The 13,225-nt window shown below is 38.3% G+C and overlaps 1 protein-coding gene across 1 annotated transcript in view; it reads left to right on the plus strand.

Annotated features, from left to right (window-relative positions):
- The first annotated feature begins 1,135 nt into the window (after positions 1-1,135).
- The window catches only part of LOC128651783 (NACHT, LRR and PYD domains-containing protein 3), a 607,406-nt gene continuing 595,316 nt past the window's right edge, over positions 1,136-13,225 (plus strand). Inside the window, exon 1 of the mRNA XM_053704772.1 lies at positions 1,136-1,236. The gene's annotated coding sequence lies outside the window, so the exon portion shown is untranslated. The remainder of the gene's footprint in view (positions 1,237-13,225) is intronic.

Below are 13,225 nucleotides of genomic sequence, written 5' to 3' on the forward strand. Positions count from 1 at the left end.
GCTAATTTCTTACACCTTGAAACCCACCTCTTTCAAATTGCATTTTAACAGTTTTTCACCACTAGAGGGTGTTAGTTCACATATTTCATATAGATAACACTGTGCTCGTGCACGTGAAGTAATCTGGGAGCAGGCACTGATTGGCTAGACTGCAAGTCTGTCAAAAGAACTGAAAAAAGGGGCAGTTTGCAGAGGCTTAGATACAAGATAATCACAGAGGTTAAAAGTATATTATTATAACTGTGTTGGTTATGCAAAACTGGGAAATGGGTAATAAAGGGATTATCTATCTTTTAAAACAATAAAAATTCTGGTGTAGACTGTCCCTTTAAATTGATCTATTTCCAGACGATATGACCTCCAGAACTGTACGCACTATTTTAAATGTCTAACTAGTGATCTGTAATATGCTTTTTTTCACTGCTAATACCTCCTCCTATACAACTATTATACTGTCTAAACCTACTGTACTACTGCATTGTTTATTATATTTAAAATTATCCAAACCAAAATAATAGTTCCCAAGTCCTGCTCCTCTTGTAACTATGTCAGTAATGTGTCAGTCATTGAGTCTCAAATTTACCTTTGGAAATGTCATTCTTAAATGCATAATTTGGTATTTTGTGATTTTGGACCTTAGATCACAATAATCTGTACAATTCTCCAATAATAAAAAGCTCTAATACGTAACAAACTTTTTGGTGGCTTGTCACCGTCCACCAATACATCTATGAAAGAACCGTACAGAGAATAAACACAGCTAGTTTTAATGTACATCTTGTACCTAACATGCGTTTTAATGAAAATAAAGCTGTTATTTTTTTTCAGGTAAGACTTCTGCAGGTAGATCCTCTCTTACATTATTCACACCTCTAGAGCTTTATTTATGTTGCTTTGTTTGGAGTTATCACTGAGAAAATGTCTGTGATGGCTCTCAGCTGCCCCTGCTTCTCAGCAGCTGTCATGTGATTTACTGGAAGAGTAAGTGGGATTGTAGCTGCGAAAAATTAAACGTTTGGTTTATTTATTGTGTTTCCTCTAGAGACAAAACAGAATTCAAGCCACACTTCCTGGTTCTAGCTGCTCTGTCCTGTGAACGTTGCGCTGTACAGTATTTTATGAGCGCTGTCAGATTTGTAGACGTACTAGGCGTGTACCAGGCTCACGTCGCAGGCCAGTGCACTATCTTCCAGTCTATATTATATGGGTCGGGTCTTCCCTGGAATTCTCTAAAAGGTAAAACTTAAAAAATACAAAACACCACAAACGTTTAACTTTTACATAAAAGAGCGATATCTTCTTGGTTGCTGAGATCATTGAACATATTATGGAGAAAAGCTTCGCACTAAGCACTTATGTTAATGTTCCCTCGTGTATTATTCGTTTTAACGATGTTATCACTTTTCAATACTTTTTATAGGATCGTTAGTGTAGACTTGAATTATGCTTAAAAATAAATAAAAATGCAATTGGGCCGTAAAAAAACGTGCGACTGAGAGAAAGGCTTAGCCACTTACTGTGGTAGTAACAGTTCATTATTATTTTATTTTTTCAGATACTCTATCTTAACCTTTTGTATAAAGTAATACATATAGTATACATGCACTGCAGCTATTAACTAGTTACATGAAGCCGCTATTTTTGTAGACAGCTATCTTATTTTCTTATTTTTAACGGGGGTTTCCTAAATGTGACAAGTGTGTCATTTTGCTGAAGGTTTTTTTTTTGTTTTGTCATTTTGACGTTTTTGTTTTGTTCTGGGCAGTAAAACGGCCTCGGTTTTTTTTTTGTACTGGGCAGTAAACGGCCTTGCATAGAGCACCACAAACTCCATTACACTATAATGTTTTTTTCTTGCCAAAGTGAAAGTGAAAGGAGACGCAGTAACTGGATATTGAGATAATTGGCTGCAGTGCTGCTAAACATAAACATTATCAATAGGTGTCAGTATATTTTTTACAAACATACACGGTAATGACTCTGTAACTCAAAATATGTTATTCTTTTCTGCAGTGCTTGATACTAAGTTGCAAATGCTTATAGGGATACTAAACCCATTTTTTTTCTTTAATGATTCAGATGCAATATTAAGCAACTTTCTAATTTACTCCTATTATCAATTTTTTTATTCATTCTCTAGCTAGCTTTACTTAAAAAGCAATATAAAGCTTAGGAGCCGGCCCATTTTTGGTTCAGAACCTGGGTAAATGGTGCCACCAATAATCAAGCGCTATCCAGGGTGCTGAACCTAAAATGGGCTGTCTCCTAAGCTTTACATTCCTGCTAGTGATGCACCGAAATGGAAATTCTGGACCGAAACCGAATCCGAAAATCCGTGATGCACTTGGCCGAAAATCGAAACTGATACCGAAAATGTATTTTTTCAAATTAATTATTTTTTAAGTTTTTTTTTGCATAATTAGAGCAAATAAAAAAATCCCACACTTTTATTGAAAGTAACTCACTAAAATTGGACAAAAATATCTTAAAACAATAATATGCTACACAATAATTTTACCAAGAAAAAAAAAAACAGGCAAACAATGCCATTTTCGGCCAAAATGTTTCTGCAACCAAAATTTTGGTGCATCCCTACTTAAAACAATTATAAATATCAATATACTGTATTATTCTTCATTTAGTTCTATGTAACAGAATCATATTTAACAGGTTTTTTTTAACTAATTATCCAAATAAGGTATAGTCCTAGAAAACTCATATGCAGAACAGAAAGTCAAGTAATAAACTTAAACAGCAGCTCTAGGCTAGCATCAAATTTGAAACATGCTACACAATAATTTTACCGAAAATAACAGGCTAAAAAAACGAAAACCGAAATAGCCAAAAATGCCATTTTCGGCCGAAACTTTCTGTGGCCGAAATTTCGGTGCATCCCTAATTCCTGCTTTTAAATTAAAGATAGCAAGAGAACGAAGACCAATTGATAATAGGAGTAAATTAGAAAGTTGCTTAAAATTGCATGTTCTATATGAATCATGAAAGAAAAAAAAAAAGGATTTAGTGTCCCTTTCACTATTCACTTGCTGATAGTTGTATAATAGAATCACAGTAAATGATATATAAATAATAGAAAAATGAGTCAATACTTTTGTAGGACTGCATTACTGATGTAATATAGTGCATGTATGTGCAAAGGCATCAAAGCTCTCCATATACAATACCTTGGGGTGTCAACTTTTCAAATATATGCACATTCATGGAAAACAAATAAATTGGGGTATGTAAAAAGACCCCCAAAAAAGACGATAGGCAAAGAAAATATGTTAAATGTGAAAAAAATCACAAACGCATGTCAGACATTTGGCATTGCACCGCCCAAACAAGCCAACAAACCTATGCACAGGTGGTATCACTTTACTCAGGAGATGTTGGTGAACACATATTGGGGTCTTCTTTGGCAGTAACACATAACAGGAGCTGAGAATCCATGTCTAAAGTACAATGTGTGTGAAAAATAACACAAAATAAGGAATTCCCAATAGTTTGACAAAGACTGGTGGCTGAATTAGTGCATGGAAAGTGTTAACATACCAGCATTTGAAATACCCTAGGGTGTCTACTTTTCAAAAATATATGGTTTGATGGGGATAATCTACATTGGCCGGCTTAAGAAATGTCCCAAATAGGACATGGGTGCTTGATGATAGATATGAAAATTTCAAGTTGGAAAACTGGAATTTGTCTCCTAAAAATAAGGCCTTTTAGCCCCCAGAGAACCTGACACACCCATACATGGGTGGTATCACTGTACTCAGGAGATGTTGTTGAACACATATAACATAATAATAGGAACTGAGAATCCATGCCTAAAGTACAATGTGTGTGAAAAATAACTAAAAAAAATGACTACCAAAAGTTTGACAAAGACTGGTGGTTGAATTAGTGCATGGAAAGTGTTAAAATACCAGCATTTGAAATACCCTAGGGTGTCTACTTTTCAAAAATATAGGGTTTGATGGGCGTAAATTTTTTGGCCGGTTTCAGAAATGTCCCAAATAGGACATGGGTGCATGATGACAGATGTGAAAATTCCAAGTTGAAAAACTGGAATGCGCCCCCTAAAAATAAGGCCTTTTAGCCCCCAGAGAACCCGACACACCTATACATGGGTGGTATCACTGTACTCAGGAGATGTTGATGTTGAAGACATATTGGGGTGTTATTTGGCAGTAACCCTTAACATTCTCAGTAAATGTATTCTTAAATTGCTATTTTGGCATAGATTGGTGGTAAAATGGTTGCATGAAAAAAGTCAAAATACCCCAAGTTTAATACCTTAGGTTGTCTTCTTTTAAAAAATATATACATTTGAAGGGTTATTCAGGGATTCCTGACAGATATCAGTGTTCCAATGTAACTATCGCTAATTTTGAAAAAAAAAATGGTTTGGAAATAGCAAAGTGCTACTTGTACTTATTGCCCTATAACTTGCAAAAAAAGCAAAGAACATATAAACATTGGGTATTTCTAAACTCAGGACAAAAGTTAGAAACTACAGTATTTAGCATTGGTGTTTTATGGTGGTTGTAGATGTGTAAGAGATTTTGAGGGTCAAAGTTAGAAAAAGTGTGTTTTTTCCCATTTTTCCTCATATTTTATATATTTTTTTAAGGTAAATTATAAGATTTTATGAAAATAATAGTATCTTTAGAAAGTCCATTTAATGGCGAAAAAAACAGTATATAATATGTGTTGGTACAGTAAATGAGTAAGGAAAATTACAGCTAAACACAAACACCACAGAAATGCAAAAATAGCCTCCCAAGTAACCAATTTGATCTGTTTCTGATAAGAATATTATGGTTATAATTATATAATAATATGGGTATAATTTTTTTCTACATAGGGATTATGGGTGGAATATCATGGCTACACATGCCATGGAACATATTTTTCCTGTTTCCGATAGGTATGAATATGGTTATAATAATTTTTATACGTGGGGATTATGGGTACAAGATCATGATTACACATGCCAAGGAACACAGTTGCATTGTTTCAGATAGGAATATGGTTATAATTATTTTTCTACATGCGGATTATGGGTGGAATATCATGGTTACACATGCCAAGGAACATATTTGACCTTTTCCTTTATAAGAATATGGTATAAATATTTCTATATGGGGATTATGGGTGTAATATAATGGTTACACATCCCAAGTAACCTATTTGATCTGTATCTGATAGGAATATCAGTATAATTATTTTTCTAAATGGGAATTATGGGTGAAATATGGTTACACATTCTATTTAACATATTTGACGTTTCCCTGATAAGAATATGGGTATAAAATATATATTTTTATATATGGGGTTTATGGGTGGAATAGCATGGTTACACAGCCTAAGTAACATTTTTGAACTTTTTCTGCTAAGAATATGGGTATATTTATTTTCCAACATGGGGATTATGGGTGAAATATTATGGTTACACATGCCAAGGAACATATTTAACCTTTTTCTGATAAGAATATGGGTATAATTATTTTTTATATATGGGGATTATGGGCACAATATCATGGTTACATATCTCAAGTATTATATTTGACCTGTAATCAGAATATGGGTATAATTATTTTTTTTATATATTGGGATTATGAGTGCAATATCATGATTACACATACGAATAAACACATTTGACCTGTTTCTGATAGGAATATGTTTATAATTATTTTTCTACATGGGGATTATGGGTGGAATCCTGGTTACATATGCCATGGAACATATTTAACCTGTTTCTGATAAGAATAATGGTATAATTATTTTTAGACATGGGTATAATGGGTGCAATATCACTGTTACACATCCCAAGTAAAATATTTGACCCGTTTCTGATAAGAATATGGTTATAATTATTTTTCTACGTGGGGATTATGGGTGGAATATCATGGTTACTCATCCCAAGTAACACATTTGACCTGTTTCTGGTAAGAAAATTGGTATAATTATTTTTCATCATGGGGATTATCGGTGGATTATCATGGTTACACATTTCAAGGAACATATTTCAACTATTTCTTATAAGAATATGTGTATAAATATCTTTCTACATCCTCATTAGGAGTTATGGCTCAGGGGCCAGTTTTATGCATGGAAAACAAAATATAACATCATAGTGCAATATATCAAGAAAAGAAAACGGTCAGTGAAGTGGGTGATATAAATGCTCACAATTAACACTTTTTAGCAGGGGACCCTTCAGGTTTCTGTATATCCCTTGAAGCAATATTCACTCCCAACAAGGAAAGTAGAGGGAATATAGATCAGCAATACATATTTATTCCAGATGAAAGAAAAACATAAAACTCCAAACTTGAGCGTAATCAATGTCCCAAAATGGAAGAAGTGATACTTGACTTATCTTGCTCTCCCCATATGAAACCTTGGTAGTCCATCAGTGATTCACTTATATAAAAATAATTATACCCATTCTCCCATTGCAAAAAGGACAAATGTGTTCCTTGGCATGTGCAACCATGCTATTCCACCCATAATCCCCATGTATACAAATATTTATACCCATGTTTCAATCAGGAAAAGGTCAAATATGTTTCTTTGCATGTCTAACCATGATATTACACCCATAATCCCAATTTAGAAAATCTTATAACCATATTCTTATTGAAAAAAAGGTAAAATATGTTTCTTGGGATGTGTAACAATGATACTGCACCCATTACCCATATATAAAAATAAATATTATTTGGTATGTGTAACCATGATATTGCACCCATAATCCCACAGGTCAAATAGGTTACTTGGGGTGTATAACCATGATATTCCACCAATAATCCCCATATGGAAATATTTATATCCATGTTTCCACCGGGAAAAGGTCAAATATGTTACTTAGCATGTGTGACCATAATTTTCCACCCATAATTCCCATTTAAAAAAATAATTATAACCATGTTCCTATCAGAAACAGTTGATTTATGTTCCTTAGCATGTCTAACCATGCTATTCCACCGATTAATCCCCATGTATAAAAATATTTATACCCATGTTTCCATCAGGAAGAGGTCAAATCTGTTCCTAGGTATATGTAACCATGATATTCCACCCATAATCCCCAAGTAGAGAAATAATTATACCCATATTTGTATCAGAAACAATTCAAATATGTTCCTTGGCATGTGTGACCATGACATTATACCCATAATCCACATATAGAAAAATAATTATAACCATATTGCTATCAGAAAAAAGGACAAATTATGTTACTTTTCTTCTGTTATGTGTGATCAGTCCACGGGTCATCATTACTTCTGGGATATAACTCCTCCCCAACAGGAAATGCAAGAGGATTCACCCAGCAGAGCTGCATATAGCTCCTCCCCTCTACGTCAGTCCCAGTCATTCTCTTGCACCCAACGACTAGATAGGATGTGTGAGAGGACTATGGTGATTATACTTAGTTTTTATGACTTCAATCAAAAGTTTGTTATTTTACAATAGCACCGGAGCGTGTTATTACTTCTCTGGCAGAGTTTGAGGAAGAATCTGCCAGAGTTTTTTACTATGATTTTAACCGGAGTTGTTAAGATCATATTGCTGTTCTCGGCCATCTGAGGGAGGTAAAGGCTTCAGATCAGGGGACAGCGGGCAGATGAATCTGCATTGAGGTATGTAGCAGTTTTTATTTTCTGAATGGAATTGATGAGAAAATCCTGCCATACCGTTAAAATGACATGTATGTATACACTTCAGTATTCTGGGGATGGTATTTCACCGGAACTACTCTGTTAAAGGTCACTAATCCTTTTAATAACTATTTATCATGTTAAACGTTTTTGCTGGAATGTAGAATCGTTTACATTGCTGAGGTACTGTGTGAATAAATATTTGGGCATTATTTTCCACTTGGCAGCCTTTTTTGCTTTTATTTGTGACAGTTTCGTTTCTCTTCACTGCTGTGTGGGAGAGGGAGGGGCCGTTTTTGGCGCTCTTTGCTACGCATCAAAAAATTCCAGTCAGTTACTTTTATATTTCCTGCATGATCCGGTTCATCTCTGACAGATCTCAGGGGTCTTCAAACTTCTTTGAAGGGAGGTAAATTCTCTCAGCAGAGCTGTGAGAATTCTTATAGTGACTGTGAATAAAAACGTTGCTTTGTATTTTTTATGTCAAATTTAATTATTGTTATTTTACTAATGGGAACAAACCTTTGCTAAAAGTTGTGTTGTTTTAAAGTTTGATGCTATAACTGTTTTTCAGTTCATTATTTCAACTGTCATTTAATCGTTTAGTACCTCTTTGAGGCACAGTACGTTTTTGCTAAAAAAGATTATAACCAAGTTGTAAGTTTTTTTGCTAGTGTGTTAAACATGTCTGACTCAGAGGAAGATATCTGTGTCATTTGTTCCAATGCCAAGGTGGAGCCCAATAGAAATTTATGTACTAACTGTATTGATGCTACTTTAAATAAAAGTCAATCTGTACAATGTGAACAAATTTCACCAAACAGCGAGGGGAGAGTTATGCCGACTAACTCGCCTCACGCGGCAGTACCTGCATCTCCCGCCCGGGAGGTGCGTGATATTATGGCGCCTAGTACATCTGGGCGGCCATTACAGATAACATTACAAGATATGGCTACTGTTATGACTGAAGTTTTGTCTAAATTACCAGAACTAAGAGGCAAGCGTGATCACTCTGGGGTGAGAACAGAGTGCGCTGACAATACTAGGGCCATGTCTGATACTGCGTCACAGCTCGCAGAGCAGGAGGACGGAGAGCTTCATTCTGTGGGTGACGGTTCTGATCCAAACAGATTGGATTCAGATATTTCAAATTTTAAATTTAAATTGGAAAACCTCCGTGTATTACTAGGGGAGGTCTTAGCAGCTCTTAATGATTGTAACACCGTTGCAATACCAGAGAAACTGTGTAGGTTGGATAAATACTTTGCGGTACCGGCGAGTACTGACGTTTTTCCTATACCTAAGAGACTAACTGAAATTGTTACTAAGGAGTGGGATAGACCCGGTGTGCCGTTCTCACCCCCTCCAATATTTAGAAAGATGTTTCCAATAGACGCCACCACTCGGGACTTATGGCAAACGGTCCCTAAGGTGGAGGGAGCAGTTTCTACTTTAGCTAAGCGTACCACTATCCCGGTGGAGGATAGCTGTGCTTTTTCAGATCCAATGGATAAAAAATTAGAGGGTTACCTTAAGAAAATGTTTGTTCAACAAGGTTTTATATTGCAACCCCTTGCATGTATCGCGCCGATTACGGCTGCGGCAGCATTTTGGATTGAGTCTCTGGAAGAGAACCTTAGTTCATCTACGCTAGACGACATTACGGACAGGCTTAGAGTCCTTAAACTAGCTAATTCTTTCATTTCGGAGGCCGTAGTACATTTAACCAAACTTACGGCTAAGAACTCAGGATTCGCCATACAGGCACGTAGGGCGCTGTGGCTAAAATCCTGGTCAGCCGATGTTACTTCTAAGTCCAAATTACTTAATATACCTTTCAAGGGGCAGTCTTTATTTGGGCCCGGTTTGAAAGAAATTATCGCTGACATTACAGGAGGTAAGGGCCACGCCCTACCTCAAGACAAAGCCAAAGCTAAGGCTAGACAGTCTAATTTTCGTCCCTTTCGGAATTTCAAAACAGGAGCAGCATCAACCTCCACTGCACCAAAACAGGAGGGAGCTGTTGCTCGTTACAGGCAAGGCTGGAAGCCTAACCAGTCCTGGAACAAGAGCAAGCAGGCCAGGAAACCTGCTGCTGCCCCAAAGACAGCATGAATCGAGAGCCCCCGATCCGGGACCGGATCTAGTGGGGGGCAGACTTTCTCTCTTCGCCCAGGCCTGGGCAAGAGATGTGCAGGATCCCTGGGCACTAGAGATCATATCTCAGGGATACCTGCTAGACTTCAAATTATCTCCCCCAAGAGGGAGATTTCATCTGTCAAGGTTGTCAACAAACCAGATAAAGAAAGAGGCGTTTCTACGCTGTGTACAAGATCTGTTATTAATGGGAGTGATCCATCCGGTTCCGCGGTCGGAACAAGGACAAGGGTTCTACTCAAACCTGTTTGTGGTTCCCAAAAAAGAGGGAACTTTCAGGCCAATCTTAGATTTAAAGATTCTAAACAAATTCCTAAGAGTTCCATCCTTCAAAATGGAAACTATTCGGACAATCTTACCCATGATCCAAAAGGGTCAGTACATGACCACAGTGGATTTAAAAGATGCTTACCTTCACATACCGATCCACAAAGATCATCACCGGTATCTAAGGTTTGCCTTCTTAGACAGGCACTACCAGTTTGTAGCTCTTCCATTCGGATTGGCTACGGCTCCAAGAATCTTCACAAAGGTTCTGGGTGCCCTTCTGGCGGTACTAAGACCGCGAGGGATTTCGGTAGCTCCGTACCTAGACGACATTCTAATACAAGCTTCAAGCTTTCAGACTGCCAAGTCTCATACAGAGTTAGTTCTGGCATTTCTAAGGTCGCATGGATGGAAAGTGAACGAAAAGAAGAGTTCTCTTTTTTCCTCTCACAAGAGTTCCATTCTTGGGGACTCTTATAGATTCTGTAGAAATGAAGATTTACCTGACAGAAGACAGGTTAACAAAGCTTCAAAATGCATGCCGTGTCCTTCATTCCATTCAACACCCGTCAGTAGCTCAATGCATGGAGGTGATCGGCTTAATGGTAGCGGCAATGGACATAGTACCTTTTGCACGCCTACACCTCAGACCGCTGCAATTGTGCATGCTAAGTCAGTGGAATGGGGATTACTCAGATTTGTCCCCTACTCTGAATCTGAATCAAGAGACCAGAAATTCTCTTCTATGGTGGCTTTATCGGCCACACCTGTCCAGGGGGATGCCATTCAGCAGGCCAGACTGGACAATTGTAACAACAGACGCCAGCCTACTAGGTTGGGGCGCTGTCTGGAATTCTCTGAAGGCTCAGGGACTATGGAATCAGGAGGAGAGTCTCCTTCCAATAAACATTCTGGAATTGAGAGCAGTTCTCAATGCCCTTCTGGCTTGGCCCCAATTAACAACTCGGGGGTTCATCAGGTTTCAGTCGGACAACATCACGACTGTAGCTTACATCAACCATCAGGGAGGGACAAGAAGCTCCCTAGCAATGATGGAAGTATCAAAGATAATTCGCTGGGCAGAGTCTCACTCTTGCCACCTGTCAGCAATCCACATCCCGGGAGTGGAGAACTGGGAGGCGGATTTCTTGAGTCGCCAGACTTTTCATCCGGGGGAGTGGGAACTTCATCCGGAAGTCTTTGCCCAAATACTTCGACGTTGGGGCAAACCAGAGATAGATCTCATGGCGTCTCGCCGGAACGCCAAACTTCCTCACTACGGGTCCAGATCCAGGGATCCGGGAGCGGTTCTGATAGATGCTTTGACAGCACCTTGGAACTTCGGGATGGCTTATGTGTTTCCACCCTTCCCGCTGCTTCCTCGATTGATTGCCAAAATCAAACAGGAGAGAGCATCAGTGATTCTAATAGCGCCTGCATGGCCACGCAGGACTTGGTATGCAGATCTAGTGGACATGTCATCCTGTCCGCCTTGGTCTCTACCTCTAAGACAGGACCTTCTGATACAGGGTCCATTCAAACATCAAAATCTAACTTCTCTGAAGCTGACTGCTTGGAAATTGAACGCTTGATTTTATCAAAACGTGGTTTTTCTGAGTCGGTTATTGATACCCTGATACAGGCTAGGAAGCCTGTTACCAGAAGGATTTACCATAAAATATGGCGTAAATACCTATACTGGTGCGAATCCAAAGGTTACCCCTGGAGTAAGGTTAGGATCGCTAGGATATTGTCTTTTCTACAAGAAGGTTTAGAAAAGGGTTTATCAGCTAGTTCATTAAAGGGACAGATTTCAGCTCTGTCCATCTTGTTACACAGGCGTCTGTCAGAAAATCCAGACGTCCAGGCCTTTTGTCAGGCTTTAGCTAGGATCAAGCCTGTGTTTAAAGCTGTTGCTCCGCCATGGAGTTTAAACTTAGTTCTTAACGTTTTACAAGGTGTTCCGTTTGAACCCCTTCATTCCATTGATATAAAATTGTTATCTTGGAAAGTTCTGTTTTTAATGGCTATTTCCTCGGCTCGAAGAGTCTCTGAGTTATCAGCCTTACATTGTGATTCTCCTTATCTGATTTTTCACTCAGACAAGGTAGTTCTGCGTACTAAACCTGGGTTCTTACCTAAGGTAGTCACTAACAGGAATATCAATCAAGAGATTGTTGTTCCATCCTTGTGTCCAAATCCTTCTTCAAAGAAGGAACGTCTTCTACACAATCTGGATGTAGTTCGTGCCCTCAAGTTCTACTTGCAGGCAACTAAAGATTTTCGCCAAACTTCTTCCCTGTTTGTCGTTTATTCTGGACAGAGGAGAGGTCAAAAAGCTTCTGCTACCTCTCTCTCTTTTTGGCTTCGTAGCATAATACGTTTAGCCTATGAGACTGCTGGACAGCAGCCTCCTGAAAGAATTACAGCCCACTCCACTAGAGCTGTGGCTTCCACTTGGGCCTTTAAGAATGAGGCCTCTGTTGAACAGATTTGCAAGGCTGCAACTTGGTCTTCGCTTCATACTTTTTCCAAATTTTACAAATTTGACACTTTTGCTTCTTCGGAGGCTATTTTTGGGAGAAAGGTTCTTCAGGCAGTGGTTCCTTCTGTATAATGAGCCTGCCTATCCCTCCCGTCATCCGTGTACTTTTGCTTTGGTATTGGTATCCCAGAAGTAATGATGACCCGTGGACTGATCACACATAACAGAAGAAAACATAATTTATGCTTACCTGATAAATTCCTTTCTTCTGTTGTGTGATCAGTCCACGGCCCGCCCTGTTTTAAGGCAGGTAAATATTTTTTAAATTATACTCCAGTCACCACTTCACCCTTGGTTACTCCTTTCTCGTTGATTCTTGGTCGAATGACTGGGACTGACGTAGAGGGGAGGAGCTATATGCAGCTCTGCTGGGTGAATCCTCTTGCATTTCCTGTTGGGGAGGAGTTATATCCCAGAAGTAATGATGACCCGTGGACTGATCACACAACAGAAGAAAGGAATTTATCAGGTAAGCATAAATTATGTTTTTATGTGTAATCATGATATTGCACTCATAATCCCCATATACTAAAATAATTATACCAATATTCTTATCAGAAACCGTTTAAATATGTTATTCGGCATGTGT

This window comes from Bombina bombina, chromosome 1, assembly GCF_027579735.1.
Source record: "Bombina bombina isolate aBomBom1 chromosome 1, aBomBom1.pri, whole genome shotgun sequence".
In the NCBI taxonomy this organism is placed as follows: Eukaryota; Metazoa; Chordata; class Amphibia; order Anura; family Bombinatoridae; genus Bombina; species Bombina bombina.